The sequence below is a fragment of the Penaeus vannamei genome, chromosome 34 (assembly GCF_042767895.1).
Source record: "Penaeus vannamei isolate JL-2024 chromosome 34, ASM4276789v1, whole genome shotgun sequence".
Classification (NCBI taxonomy): Eukaryota; Metazoa; Arthropoda; class Malacostraca; order Decapoda; family Penaeidae; genus Penaeus; species Penaeus vannamei.
This window is the reverse complement of record NC_091582.1, coordinates 5,884,151-5,899,150: the sequence shown is the minus strand read 5'-3', so window position 1 is coordinate 5,899,150 and position 15,000 is coordinate 5,884,151. Positions and strand designations below refer to the sequence as shown.

Here is a 15,000-nt window from a genome sequence, read left to right as displayed (position 1 = left end):
TTTCTTTACTATTGCTTTCCTTTTCTTTCTTTACTATTTTTTTCTTTACTCTTTCTTCTTTTTCCTTTTACTTTTCTTTCTTTACTATTGTTTTTTCTTCTTTTACTACTTTTACTTTTCTTCTTTTTCACTTTTCTTTTACTATTTCCTTTTACTTTTCTTTTTCTTACTACTTTTTACTTTTCTTCTTTTACTTTTACTTTTCTTCTTACTAATTTTTCTTTACTCACTTTTTCTTCTTACTATGTTTTCTTCACTATTTTCTTTCTACTACTATATTTTTCTTACTACTTTCTTTGCATTTTTTCTTTTTCTTACTATTTTTCCTTTACTACTTTCTTTTTCTACTACTCTTTCCTTACTTTCTTTCTTCATTTTTCTTCTTCTTTTACTTTTTTTACTTTTTCTTTTTCTTACTACTTTTTTTTGACTTTTTCTTTCTTTCTTTACTTTTTTTTTACTTTTTTTCTTTTTCTTACTATTTTTGTTTTTCTTTCTTTCTTTTTTATTTTTTCTTTTTTTACTTACATTTTCTTTTACTTTTTTTCTTTCTTACTTTTTCTTTCTTTTTTTTCTTTCTTTCTTTTATTTTTTTCTTTTTCATTACTTTTTCTTTCTTCATTTACTCTTCTTTTTACTTTTTCTTTCCTTTATTTTTCTTCTTTCTTTACTTTTTCTTTTTTTCTTATTTCATTTTTCTTGATTTCTTTTTCTTACTTTTTCTTTTTTACTTTTTCTTCTTTTACTTTTTCTTCTTTCTTACTCTTTCTCTTTTTCTTACTACTTCTCTCATCTTTCTTCCTCACTCCTTCTTCCTCACTCCTTCCTCCTCACCTCTCCTCTCACCACCCTCCCCTCACCCTCTCCTCCCCTCACTCCTCTCCCTCCCCTCACCCTCTCCCTCCCCTCACCCTCACCCTCACCCTCTGCCTCTCTCCTCTCACCACGCTCCCCTCTACCCTCTCTCCCTTCCCCTCACCCTCTTTCCTCCCCTCACCCTCTCCCTCTCTACCCTCCCCTGCCCCTCTCCTCACCCTCTCCCTCCTCCTCACTTCTCCCTCCTCTCACTCCTTCCTCACTTTCTGCCCCTCTCCCCTCACCTCATCCCCTCACCCTCTCCTTTCCCTCACCCTCTCTCCCTCCTCACTTTCCTCCTCTTCCTCACCCTCTCCCTCCCCTCACCCTCTCCCTCTCACCACCCTCCCCTCACCCTCTCCCTCCCCTCACCCTCTCCCTTCCCTCACCCTCTCCCTCCCCTCACCCTCACCCTCACCCTCTCCCTCTCACCACGCTCCCCTCACCCTCACCCTCTCACCCTCTCCCTCTCACCACACTCCCCTCACCCTCACCCTCTCACCCTCTCCCTCACCCTCTCCCTCTCACCACGCTCCCCTCACCCTCACCCTCTCACCACACTCCCCTCTCGCCTCCTTCCGGGGATCGAGTGATCGGAACTCCTTGGAACAGCATCGACGGCAGGAATCGGCATCCTGCGAGGGAACTTTGGGAACTCTGGGAATGGGTGGGAAGATTCTCAGAGGGGGAGGAGGAGGGGGAGGGGTTGGAGGAGGAGGGGGAAGGAGGAGGGGGAGGAGGAGGAGGGTGGAGGAGGAAGGAGGAGGAAGGGGAGAGGGGGTTGAGGAGGTGGGGAGGGGGAGGGAGGAGGGGAGAGGGGGAGGAGGGGTTGGAGAAGGATGGAGGAGGAAGGGGGAGGGGGAGAGGGGATGGAGAAGGAGGGAGGAGGGGTTGGAGAAGGATGGAGGAGGAAGGAGGGGGAGAGGGATGGAGAAGGAGGAGGAGGGGTTGGAGAAGGCAGGAGGAGGGTTTGAGAAGGATGGAGGAGGAAGGAGAGGGAGGAGGAGGTTAGAAGGCAGGAGGAGGGGTTGGAGAAGGAGGGGGAGGGGTTGGAGAAGGATGGTGGAGGAGGGAGAGGGGGGGTGGAGGCGGAGAGGATTGAGGAGGCGGAGGAGTTTGAGTGGGAAGAGGAAAGGGGGGAGGAAGAGAGGGGTTGGAGGAGGGCAAGCAGGCGAGGAGGAGGGACGTAAAAGAAGTAGGAGAGCGAGAGGAGGAGAAATAGAAAGAGGACAAAGAGGAGAGGAAATGCAAAGGAAGGAAGAGGGGCAGGAGCGGAAGAAAATTATACTTAAGATATAAGAAGATAAGAAATAAAACAGAAAGGGAAATGAAAGCATTGAGATAAACAGAAGCAAAGACAGAGAAAGAAAATGAGAGAAAATAGCCCTTGCGCATCCTGAGAAACATCTAGAACCTTCCATTCTCACAAAAACCTTCACTTCAGCTTCTGTGTTGCAGGGGAGGGGGGGGAGGGGGAGGAAGAGAGAAGAGTGAGGGGGAGGGGGAGGAAAGAGAGGAGAGGGGGAGGGGAAGGAGGAAGAGAGACGAGGGGGAGGGGAAGGAGAAAGAGAGAAGAGGGGGAGAGGAAAGAGAGGAATGAATAGGAAGGGAGCACAGAAAGTCACAAACCTCTTTATCATTCAGCACGTTTGCAACATGTTCCCCGCTTGTCACGCCCTCGGCCCGTCACGCTGATTGGCTGATGGGATAACGGCCGTCCCGCGATATTGGCTTTGCGATTGGTCGAGGGGATGAATTGCTGCCATTTCTCGCCATATCGATCGCCGCGATTGGTCAACTTTTATTCGGGCTTTTTCGAATTGCAGCGTTCTGATTGGCTGTTTTGAAAGCTGTACCTGGATTGGTCATACCTTCCGCTGCTATTGGCAAGATGGAAAAAACTATAGAAGCAAAATTCAGAGAACATTTATATTCTAAAGAAATAGGTATTCGACGTGGATATTTGAGTGAATATACTAAATTTAGCAACGATCCACTGTTCGAAACAAATGAAAAGCGGTTTCAGTTTAGCAAAAGAACCGCCTTTCTTTCCCAATAACAACAAACCGAGTGCTCCCCCCCCTCCCCCCCCCCGTTTATGCCTACATTTCACGGTCTCCCCACCCCGTGCCCCAACACCCACCTTGCCCCACCATGCCTCCACCATGCCTCCACCATGCCCATACCACACCTCCACCATGCCCCCACCATGCCCCTACCACGCTCTCACTATGCCTTACCATGCCTCCACCATGCCCCCCACCATACCCACCCACCATGTCCCCCACCATACCCCCACCATGCCTCCACCACGACTCCACCATACCCACCCACCACGCCCCCACCATACCCACCCACCATGTCCCCCCCACATACACCCACCATGCCCTCCACCATGCCCCCACCATACACCCACATGCCCCCACCATACACCCACCACGCCCCCACCATGCCCCACCACGCCCCCACCACGACTCCACCATACCCCCACTATGTCCCCCACCATACCCACCCACCACGTCCCCCACCATACCCCCACCATACCCACCCACCATGTCCCCCACCATACCCCCACCATACCCACCCACCATGTCCCCACCACGCCCCCACCACGACTCACCATACCCACCCACCATGTCCCCCACCATACCCCCACCATGCCCCCCACCATACCCCTGCACGGAACCTTCGCTCAACATTTTCTGTCGTAACCCTCTCCTACCATGCTCGCCTCGTCTAGCCTCATTTATTTATTTATTTCGTCAGCTCTTGCTTCTCTCACTTCATTTCTTGCTTCGTTCATCTCTCCAGCTTACCATGCATTTCTTAGCTTCTTCATCCTTTGCTTCCTTCATTCCTTGTTTCCGTCTTTTAGTACTTATTTATTCCATCTCTTGCTTCCTTTCTATCTTCCTTCACTCATGTCTTGCTTCCTCCACTCCTTGTTCCCTTCATTCCTTACTTCCTTTCTTCATTCATCTCTTGTCTCCTTCATTTCTTTCTTCCTTCCTTCCTTCGTGGTTGCCTTACCTTTTGCTTCCTTATTTTGCGCTTCTCATAAAAGGGATGGGAAGCGAAGTGGATTATTTAAATATTTTAATAATGTTGCTTCACTTTTGACTTTATTAAAAAAAAAAAAAAAAAAAAAAACGAATATGAGGTCAATCGTCTGTTTGTCTTTTATTTGGAACTGTTTTTGTATTTTTTTTCAAGATATTAAATTGGATTTACGTACAGCAAGCACACACGCGCATTCAAACAAGCAAACAAGAACACAAAACACGAATGCAAATACATAAAGAAAAAATACATATGTGTTTGTTCAAAGGACAATGCAATTTTTTTTTTTTTCAGTCGCATATCTCTTTTCCTATTATACTGATAGTCGCCGGGAGGTCAAAGTTCACTGACATCTGAAATCGTGTATTCGGTCTTATATATAGAATGAATAAGGATGGAAATTGAAGGATGGAGGGAAAGAGAGAAAGGGAGGGAGGGAGGGAGAGACAGGAAGGGAGGGAGGCAGAGAAAGGGAGGGAGGGAGGGGAGAGACAGGGAGAAAGGGAAAGAGAGAGAAAGTGTTGGAAGAGAGAGAAGGATAGAGAGAGACTTTGACAGAGAGAGGGAGGGAGGGGTATGAATAAATGAATAATTTGTCATTCTAAAATTATTATTAGCAAATATAGAGATAAAGAAACAGATAATGTCGACCAGAATCGCCTAACTTACTCAAGAGAGCATTACGATAGACTAAATACATCTTTTTTTTTTTTTTAAAGCCTTCTTGGAAAGTTTTGTTTGTGAATGGCAGTTCAAGTTTCTGATTTCTGTCGCAAGTCTATCTCGCCCTTTTCTCGTCTTTCGTTTTCTTCTCTTTCTGTTGCCGCTGTTTCTATGCAGCTTTTTTGGCAATTAAACAAGGCAAGATGCATCTATTTATGACTTCAAGTCGCCGTCAAGGTCACGAGGATATGAGTAGGCGGAAAAAAAGCAAGCAAGAGCGGAACAAAAGCAGAAAGAATGCAGGAAAGAAAGAGAAAGCAATCATAGCGCTTGTTCAGAAGCTCCGTCGACGCATGCGCCTACGTGAGCACTCCCAGTGGGCGGAGACTGCAGAAGGAAACATCGCGGGGCGTATAGCCATGTCCGAAAAAAAGAAACCCCGTGACTCAACTGTCTGATCCGACGAAAGTCACCCGAATGTCGGCTTCTCGAGGACGAAAATGTTACCCGTTTTGCTCCTGAAGCGTCTTCGAGGAAAGGGGAGAGTCACCCAACACCGACCCCAGTAACTACAACTCTCCTTTCTTCTTGGGCAGACGAAAATATAATCATAGATACAAAATTATATGTCTGGCGCTGCTGACAAGGTTCCAAGAATATTCTTACAACTCTTTCATCTTGGGCAGACGAAAAAAAAAAACGATCACGGATACGAAATCATGTCGAGAATCTACCCGACACCGACGCCAGAAACTACGAAGTCCATTTTGTTTATGGACACGAAAAAAAAAATGATCATAGGTACTAGAATATGACGCGAAGTCTACCCGACACCAGTAACTCCTACTCTTCTCCCTGCTTGATACAGCCGAAATAAAATAGCCATAGGTACAAAATTATGTCTGGCGCTGTTGATAAGGCTCCAAGAAAATGCTTACAACTCTTTTTTCTTGGGCAGACGAAAAAAAAAAAAAACGATCACGGATACGAAATCATGTCGAGAATCTACCCGACGCCGACGCCAGAAACTACGAAGTCCATTTTGTTTATGGACAGACGAAAAAAACAAAAACAATCATAGGTACTAGATTATGATGAGAGGTCTACCCGACACCAGTAATTCCTACTCTTCTCTCTGCTTGATACAGCCGAAATAAAATAGCCATAGATACAAAATTATGTCTGGCGACGTCGACACCAGTAACTCTTATTCTTCTCCCTGCTTGATACAGCCGAAAAAAAATAGCCATAGGTACAAAATTATGCCTGGCGCTGTTGATAAGGCTCCGAGAAAATGCTCTCGAGTGCGGCCCTTAGTGATGCGACCGAAGGACAGCGAAGGACGTGGGAGCAGCAACAACAAGATGGAGATTCGGTGCAAGTGAAGCGAGAGACCCGTGGATTGGGCGGATAGCGATTAGTACGACCCTGTGTTCCTGGGGTCGTTGTGATTAGGTTGTTGTCCCGCGGATGCTAAGGTTGGGGAGCGAGGGCGAGGAATGGGGTGGCGAAGGAGGGAATAGAAGAAGGAAGGAGGAAGGAGGAACAGCATAAAAAAAAGAATAATGAAAAAGGGAGGTTGGGGTGAGGTGACGACTGGCGGACAGGACACGTTCTTCAATCCATCAGGCCATTTCTTTATCCTTTTTGCGTCTTTGCTCCTTTTCTTTTCCTTTCCCTTTTCATCCTTCCTGCATACCTTCCTCCCTTCTTCCTTCTCTCTCTCTCTCTCTCTCTCTCTCTCTCTCTCTCTCTCTCTCTCTCTCTCTCTCTCTCTCTCTCTCTCTCTCTCTCGCTCTCTCTCTCTCTCTCTCTCTCTCTCTCTCTCTCTCTCTCTCTCTCTCTCTCTCTCTCCATTCTCTCTCTCTCTCTCTCTCTCTCTTTCTCTCTCTCTCTCCCTCTCCCTCTTTCCCTCTCCCTCTTTCCCTCTCCCTCTTTCCCTCTCCCTCTTTCCCTCTCCCTCTTTCCCTCTCCCTCTTTCCCTCTCTCTCTTTCCCTCTCTCCCTCTCTCTCTTTCCCTCTCTCTCTCTTTCCCTCTCTCTCTCTTTCCCTCTCTCTCTCTTTCCCTCTCTCTCTCTTTCCCTCTCTCTCTCTTTCCCTCTCTCTCTCTTTCCCTCTCTCTCTCTTTCCCTCTCTCTCTCTTTCCCTCTCTCTCTTTTTCCCTCTATCCTCTTCCCTCCTCTCTCCCTCCCTCCCTCCCTCCCTTCTTCCCCCCCTCTCTCTCTCTCTCTCTCTCTCTCTCTCTCTCTCTCTCTCTCTCTCTCTCTCTCTCTCTCTCTCTCTCTCTCTCTCTCTCTCTCTCTCTCTCTCTGCTTTTGATACTTAAAATACAATCGTAATTCTCAAAGGCTGATGCCCAGTCGACCCGCGGGGAAAATTGCCCAGAAATGCAAACGCGAAGGGACTGTGTTGAGGGCAAGATTTGCTAAGGAGAGGCGTTCCAGGTCAAAGGTGGGCGGGGCGTGCGGGATGGGCGTGGCGGAATGGGCGTGCTCAAGGCCAGACGAGATATCCCAGACGATGCTTTTTATCCGATTCATGTATATTTTAAGTATTGTTTCGTACTTGAGTATACCCATGACCCCCCCACACACACAAAAAAAAAGAGAGAGAATAGATAAATAGATATTAAAAAAACAAAAACTATTACTATTATTAAAGAAGAAGAAAAAAGGCTAAAAGCAGCATCCGTAAATAAGCAGGGATTTCGCCCCCGCCTCTTTCAGTCCCAGTTTTCATTCTCTTTCTCTCTTTCTCCCTCCTTCGAAACACTTTTTTTTCCCCCTGAGAAGTAATAATTTCTCTCGTCCTTAAACACTGTGCAGAGAATGAGAAAAATAAGAAGAAAAAAAATAAGAAAAAGAAAAAGGAGGAGAAGGATAAAGAGAAAGTGCTAGTGAAGGAGAAAGAGAATGAGAAGGAAAAAGAGGAAGAGAGGGAAAAAGAGAAAGAGAAGAAGAAGAAGAAAGAGAAAAAGAAAGAAAAATAGAAGGAGAAACAGATAGAGGAAGAAAACGAGAAGGAGAAACAGATCGAAGAAAAAGAGAAGGAGAAACAGACAGAGGAAGAGAAGGAGAAGGAGCAAGAGGAGAATTAGACCTCGTTCTCTCGCCTTCACTCACCGCCGCTCTCTTGGCACAACCTCACCTATGGATATGAAAAGCAGTAGGAGGAGGTTCGCAAACTGATAAGCAGGTCTTAAGCAGATGGGGGTTGTAGGCAGGTAAAGGTTGGGTTTTAAGCAGGAAGAGTTCGTAAACAAATGCGGGTGGTAAGCAGGAATGGTTTCACAAGCAGGTGCGGTTTGTAAGCAGATGCGGATCCTGAGCAGATGCGAGCAGGAGCAGGAAGGGGAGAAAGAGGAGGAGAAGGGGGAGGGGGGGAGGAAGAAGAGAAGGAGAAGGGGGAGGAGGAGGAGGAGGAGGAGGAGGAGGAGGAGGGGGTAGGAGGAAGGGAAGGAGGAGGAGGAGGAGAAGAAGAAGAAGAAGGAGAAAGAGGAGGAGGACGAGGAGGAGAAGGAGGAGGAGGAGGCGGGAGGACGAAGAGGACCCCCGGCAGCGCTTTGGCACGAGTGGCTGAAGCAAGGAAGGCTCCTCCTGTGCAGTGGCTGTAACGGAGGCCGCGCCGTTGCCAAGGGAGCAGGAGGATTTCGTAATAGGATGTTGTAATAGGAGGATGAGAATAGAAGCGAGGGAGAGGGAGATGTGGCGGATGCGCAAAGATTAAAAATGGCGCCGAGAGCTTGCTGGGGGCGGGGGGGGGGGGGGTTAGGTGGAGATAAGACGAGAGAAAATGCAGTTGGGAATGTTTCAGATTCTACTCTTTTATCACAGATTCTACTCTTTTATCATTTCGTGTTCCCTCCCCCCCCAGGGTCCCCTCCCCCCTTTCCCTTTTCTCGTCGCCTCTTCTCTCCCCTTTCCTATCCTCTTCCTTTGAATTGTCTTTTCTCCTTTTTCTTCTTTTTTCTTCCTTTTCTTATTCGTCTTATTATCATTATTATTATTATTATTATTATTATTATTATTATTACTATTACTATTATTATTACTATTATTATTATTATTATTATTATTACCATTATTATTATTATCATTATCATCATCATCATCATCATCATCATCATCACCATCATCATCATCATTACTTTCTTCCTTTTTTATTTTTTCTCCTCGTCTCTCTTCCTCTTCCCTTTCATCCCCCCCCCGCCCCCCACCCCGCGCACACCTGAAGCATCTGTTTGCTCTTCGAAAACTGATTCAATTTTCGCGCCATCAACCAATCAAAATGCGATCCGGATGCATTGCGAAAGTGTAATCTTCTCGAATCTTCTGCAACGCGACCCATAACCTTTGTTTTAGTCAAGAGTCGAAGGTGGGTGACCGCGGGGCTAAAGCTTCTTTTCCAATCCCTTTTATGTTATTATTAGTATTTATTTTTATTTGTTTGTTTATTTATCTGTGTATCTGTCATCCCTCTTTAGTTTCTTTCTTCGAGAGAAAAGGAAATGTGGAAGCAGAAGAAAAACAATGTTTCATTTAAAGTTAACCCATTTTCCCGCCTTTTCCTTCTCGTCATTTGTCTCCATTGTCTTTTTTTCAGTTATTCTCCTTTCTTCTTTTCCCTTCTCCTTTCTTCTTTTCCCTTCTTCTCCTTTCCTCTTTTCCCCTATTCTTCTTTCTTCTTGTATTCTCTTCCTCTTTCTCTTTCTATGCATCAGTCATGTTTATATATCCACGAAAATTTCATGGAAAGTGCGTTATGCTGACAAATTTTAACCTTCATCTTTCATGAATTGTCGGTAAGGTTTAGTTTCCGTGCAAGCTGTATATACTCATGAACTTTAAGGGTGATTCATGGAAGAGAGAGAATGTTTTTTGAGAGAAATATCTTTATTGTTAGCATATTTATTGCCTATTTTTAGAATATTAATATTAGGAAATATGATAGGACGCGGTGTATGATGTAACCATTATCTTTGCAAACGAGAAAGCAAGGAAAAAAACGAAAAAATATTTAGTTAATTGATATTTACTTTTCACCTATTGATGTATTTATTAATCCAATTATTTGCTCTCTGGTCGCGCCCAAAAATGCATTAATCACCATTTTGTATCGTATTTTTTCACACCTGGGGAAACCTAGGCAAAGTTAATCATTGTTGTTTTCAAATGCATTTTTTTTTTCTCATTTTTTTTACATGTTAATTAATTCATAATTTAGTGTTGCACGGTTTCTGCGCTTTTGAACGCGTGCAGTAGGTTAATTGTAATTTACTGGTCCTTCTATCTTTTTTTTATTTCTGTTTCTATTTCTCTTTCTCTTTCTCCTGTTCTTTCTCGCTTTTTCCCTCTCTCCCTTTCTCTCTCTCTCTCTCTCTCTCTCTCTCTCTCTCTCTCTCTCTGTCTCTCTCTCTCTCTCTCTCTCTCTCTCTCTCTCTCTCTCTCTCTCTCTCTCTCTCCCTCTCTCTCTCTCTCTCTCTCTCTCTCTCTCTCTCTCTCTCTCTCTCTCTTCTCTCTCTCTCTCTCTCTCTCTCTCTCTCTCTCTCTCTCTCTCTCTCTCTCTCTCTCTCTCTCTCTCTCTCTCTCTCTCTCTCTCTCTCTCTCTCTCTCTCTCTCTCTCTCTCTCTCTCTCTCTCTCTCTCTCTCTCTCTCTCTCTCTCTCTCTCTCTCTCTCTCTCTCTCTTTCTCTCTCTCTCTCTCTCTCTCTCTCTCTCTCTCTCTCTCTCTCTCTCTCTCTCTCTCTCTTTCTCTCTCTCTCTCTCTCTCTCTCTCTCTCTCTTTCGCTCTCTCTCTCTCTCTCTCTCTCTCTCTCTCTCTCTCTCTTTCGTTCTCTCTCTCTCTCTCTCTCTCTCTCTCTCTCTCTCTCTCTCCCCCTTTCCCCCTTTCCCCTTTCCTCTCTTTCTTTCCCTCTCTCCCTCTCCCTCCCCTTTTACCTTTTTACCTCTCGCCATTTTCACTCTCTCCCATCTCTCTCACCTTCGTTGTTCTCACCCTATTTCCCTCGGTCTCTCTCTCTTCACCCTCGTTCTTTCCAACTCTCAATCACGTCGCTTTCTCTTCTCTCTTCCTCTATCCCCTCATTCTCTCTCCTTCCTTCACCCTGTCCTCCCTTTCTTTACCTTCCCCTTTCCTCGCTTTTCCTCCCTCTCCCTTTCTCTCCCTCTCATGCCCGCGCTCTCCCTTACACGCCCGCGCTCTCTCCCTTTCTCTTCCTTTCACTGCCCGCGCTCTCTCCCTTTCTCTCCCTTTCACGCCCGCGCTCTCTCCCTTTCTCTCCCTTGCACGCCCGCGCTATCTCCCTTGCACGGCCACGGTCTCTCCCTTTTTCTCCCTTGCACGCCCGCGCTCTCTCCCTTTCACGCCCACGCTCTTTCCCTTTCTCTCCTTTTCACGCCCGCGCTCTCTCCCTTTCTCTCCCTCTCACGCCCGCGCTCTCTCCCTTTCTCTCCTTTTCACGCCCGCGCTCTCTCCCTTTCTCTCCTTTTCACGCCCGCGCTCTCTCCCTTTCTCTCCTTTTCACGCCCGCGCTCTCTCCCTTTCTCTCCTTTTCACGCCCGCGCTCTCCCCCCGGCCGCCGCGTCGAGAAAATGTGTGAATTAAGGCCACTTGAGTCCCAAGGTGCAGCCGCCGATTCTTTTCTTCTCCTTCCATTTCTTTTTCTTTTCTTTTTCCTTTCCTCTTTTCTTCTTTTTTCTTTTTCTTGGTCTTTTTTCTTTTTCTTCTTTTTTTTCTAATTTAGATTAAGCAAGTATATATTAAATTAAGCAAGGGGTGATTTTTTTTTTTCATTTTTGTAGGGGGATTTTTTTCTTCTTTCTTTCTTTCTATGTGTGTGTGTGAGAGAGAGGGAGAGAGAGAGAAAGAGAGAGAGAGTGAGTGTGTGAGAGAGAGAGAGAGGGAGAGGGAGAGAAAGGAGAGAGAAAAATGGAGAGAAGAGAGAAGAGAAAGCGATATGAAAGAGGGTTAGAAAGAACGAGGGTGAAAAGAGAGGCCGAGAGAAATAGGGTGAGAACAACGAAGGTGAGAGAGATGGGAGAGGGTGAAAAAGGGCGAGAGGTAAGAAGGTAAAAGGGGAGGGAGAGGGAGAGAGGGAAAGAAAGAAAGAGAGAGAGAGAGAGGGAGAGAGAGAGAGAGGAAGAGAGTGAGAGAGAGAGAGGAAGAGAGAGAGAGAGAGAGAGAGAAGAGAGACAGCAAGAAAGCAATGGAAAGAGACCGAGAAAAGAGCAATAGCATCCACCCCCACGTCCCCCCCTCCACGCCCATCCCCTTTCCCCCTTCCCCTCCCCCACGCCCATCCCCTCTCCCCCTTCCCCTCCTCCCACCCCACGCCCATACCCTCTCGCCCCCTTCCCCTCCCTCCCCCCACGCCCATCCCCTCTCCCCCTTCCTCTCCTCCCCCCACGCCCATACCCTCTCCCCCTTCCTCTCCTCCCACCCCACGCCCATACCCTCTCCCCCCCTTCCCCTCCTTCCCCCCACGCCCATCCCCTCTCCCCCTTCCCCTCTCCCCCCTTCCCCTCCTCCCCCCACGCTCATCCCCTCTCCCACCCTTCTCCTCCTCCCACCCCACGCCCATACCCTCTCCCCCACACTCCGCCCAGATTGTCCCAAAGACGAGAAGACGCGCCCTCAGTCTCTCCTCAGGTCGCATGGGGGACGCCTGCCGAGGTGCTGTCTCTCACGCAAAAATTCCGCGCTTATGTCCATGCAAAATTCAGACTCGGAAAGGTTGCAGAGGAAAGGAGGGAAATTGCCGCATGAAATCCATCGGCTGAAATCTGTGTACACTACCTACCTCCCCCCCTATCCCCCCTACCCCCCTACCCCCCCTGCTTGCAACGTTGCATGGTCGTTTGGCCGAAATATGGAGCGTGGAAACAGGGGTCTAATGCTTAAAAAAAATCTAATCTTTGGTGGGGATATTTATTCGTTTTGAAATTCATTAATAGATTATATATATGGCTTGGTATAGTTGTTGTTTTTTTATTTTGTTATATATTCATTCGTTTATTTTCATTATATAGATTTTTTTTCTCTTTTTTAGTCATGTGTGTAAAATTCTTTTCAATTTGGTAATAGGCTCGTTATCCTTGTCTGTCCTCTCGACTTTACGAGTTGTTATTTTATTATTGTTACGCAATTTATAACGAACGTCTTAATCGCTTCAATAATTTCCCTTTGGCAATAATAAGCTAACATTCGCCATCATACCTCACCAGATTGTCTATGCCTTTATTCCCCTCCTACTGAAAGAAAAGAAAAAATTCTCTTTAGGAAATTTTCTCTGGGTTTCCCCGCCCGTACGTGTGGCTCAGCGGCCCCTCCCCAATTCTGCCATGACAAACGGATTCTCAGGCAGCGTCACAGTCACGCTTTTGCGCTTTCTTTTGTTTTCGTGGTTCGGTTGATTTTTTTTTTTTTGGGGGGGGTGGAGGGGGAGGGGGGATTTTTTCTGCCTTTTGCTTCTCTGTGTGTGCTTTGATTTTGAGACTGTTTGTGTTATATTTTTTTTTGTCTCGCGTTTTTTTTTCTTTTCTCTTTCTGTTTTCCTTTTTCCCTTTGGCTTTCTTTCTCTCTTTCGCTCGTTCTCTCTCTCTCTCTCTCTCTCTCTCTGTCTCTCTCTCTCTCTCTGTCTCTCTCTCTCTCTCTCTCTCTCTCACTCTCCCTCTCTCTCTCTCTCTCTCTCTCTTTCTTTCTCTCTTTCTTTCTCTCTTTCTTTCTCTCTCTCTTTCTGTCTTTCTTTCCATCTCTCTCTCCATCCCTCCCTACTTCCCTCCCTCTCCCTCGCCCTCTCTCCCTCCCTCCCTCTCTATCTATCTCTATATCTGCCTCTCCCTCTCCCTCCATCTCTCTCCCTTCCATCTGTCTATCTGTCTGTCTGTCTGTCATCGCATTTAAATTAAGCGAAAAAGGAATGCGAGAGAAAGCAGACAGAGAAGAAGACAGATGTTCAGCATCCATCGGCAAATTCCGTTCCTTGTCAGTCAATTTTGGCGCGCGCTTTTGAATCGCGGAGGAATTGCACCGTGCGAAAATAAAGAGAAATTGTTGTGTGTTATTGTTGTTAATTTTTGTTTGTATTTGTCTTTGTTTTATGTTTTTTTTTTCCTTTTTATTGAATTGCACCGCGGGAAAAAAAAAAGAGAAATTGTTGTGTATCATTTTTTTTTTTTTTTTTTTTTTTTTTTGTATTTGTCTTTGTTTTACGTTTCCCTTTTAATGAATTGCAACCGCGGGAAAATAAAGAGAAATTGCTGTGTGTTATTGTTGTTAATGTTTTTGTATTGTTTTTGTTTTATGTTTCCATTTTAATTAATGAATTACACTGGGAAAATAAAGAGAAATTCCTGTATATTATTGTTATTGATTTGTTATTGTTTTTTTATGTTTACATTTTTTTTTTAGTATCGCCATTATCATCCTCTTCTGCATCATGTCTTTTCATGTTCTTAAAGTCATTTTCTCATTCTTAGTAAGACAATAAGTATAGTACTGTTTTGGTTAATTTTGTTATGAAAAGGGATCAATGTCTAGCCAGATTGATTGAAATAAAACCAATGTTAAAATTAATTTGTGGTTTTCCAAAACTAATATAATTATATTTTTTCATTTACCTTCATGTAGGAAACTTTTAGCTGATTAATTGATTGTCTTATCCTTTTTTTATCACCTTAGCATAAAATTGATTGATAATTTAATCTGATTATCCACTCATAAGCCTTATCTTACGATTTTTATTGAACGCTTCCTCTCTCTCTCTCTCTCTCTCTCTCTCTCTCTCTCTCTCTCTCTCTCTCTCTCTCTCTCTCTCTCTCTCTCTCTCTCTCTCTCTCTCTCTCTCTCTCTCTTTCTCTCCCCTCCCTCCCTCCCTCCCTCCCTCTCCCTCTCCCTCTCCCACTCCCTTTCCCTCTCTCCTTCTCCCTCTCCCTCTCTCCTTCTCCCTCTCTCTCTCTCTCCTTATCCCTCCCTCTCTCCTTATCCCTCCCTCTCTCCTTATCCCTCCCTCTCTCCTTCTCCCTCCCTCTCCCTCTCCTCCCTCTCCCTCTCTCCTTCTCCCTCTCCTCTCTCCTTCTCCCTCTCCTCTCTCCTTCTCCCTCTCCTCTCTCCTTCTCCCTCTCCTCTCTCCTTCTCCCTCTCCCTCTCTCCTTCTCCCTCTCCCTCTCTCTTTCTCCCTCTCCTCTCTCTCTCTCCCTCTCCCTCTCCTCTACCCCTCTCTCTCTCTCCTTCTCCTCTCCATCTTTCTCTCTCTCTCTCTCTCCCTCTACCCCTCTCTCTCTCTATCTCCATACATATATGAATAAATTTTTAATCTATCATAAGAAATCCTTTATCCAATTCATCGATTTCTTCATCCCATTTTATCCCCCTAAAAAGAAAAAAAAAAAAAAATTATCAATCTAAGTAATGTTATTATCCTGTG

The 15,000-nt window shown here is 45.6% G+C and overlaps 1 protein-coding gene across 2 annotated transcripts in view; it reads left to right on the top strand.

Moving 5' to 3' along the window:
- Positions 1-15,000, top strand: part of LOC113805342 (ATP-binding cassette sub-family G member 1) — a 50,156-nt gene that overhangs the window by 23,640 nt on the left and 11,516 nt on the right. The gene's annotated exons all lie outside the window — the stretch shown is intronic.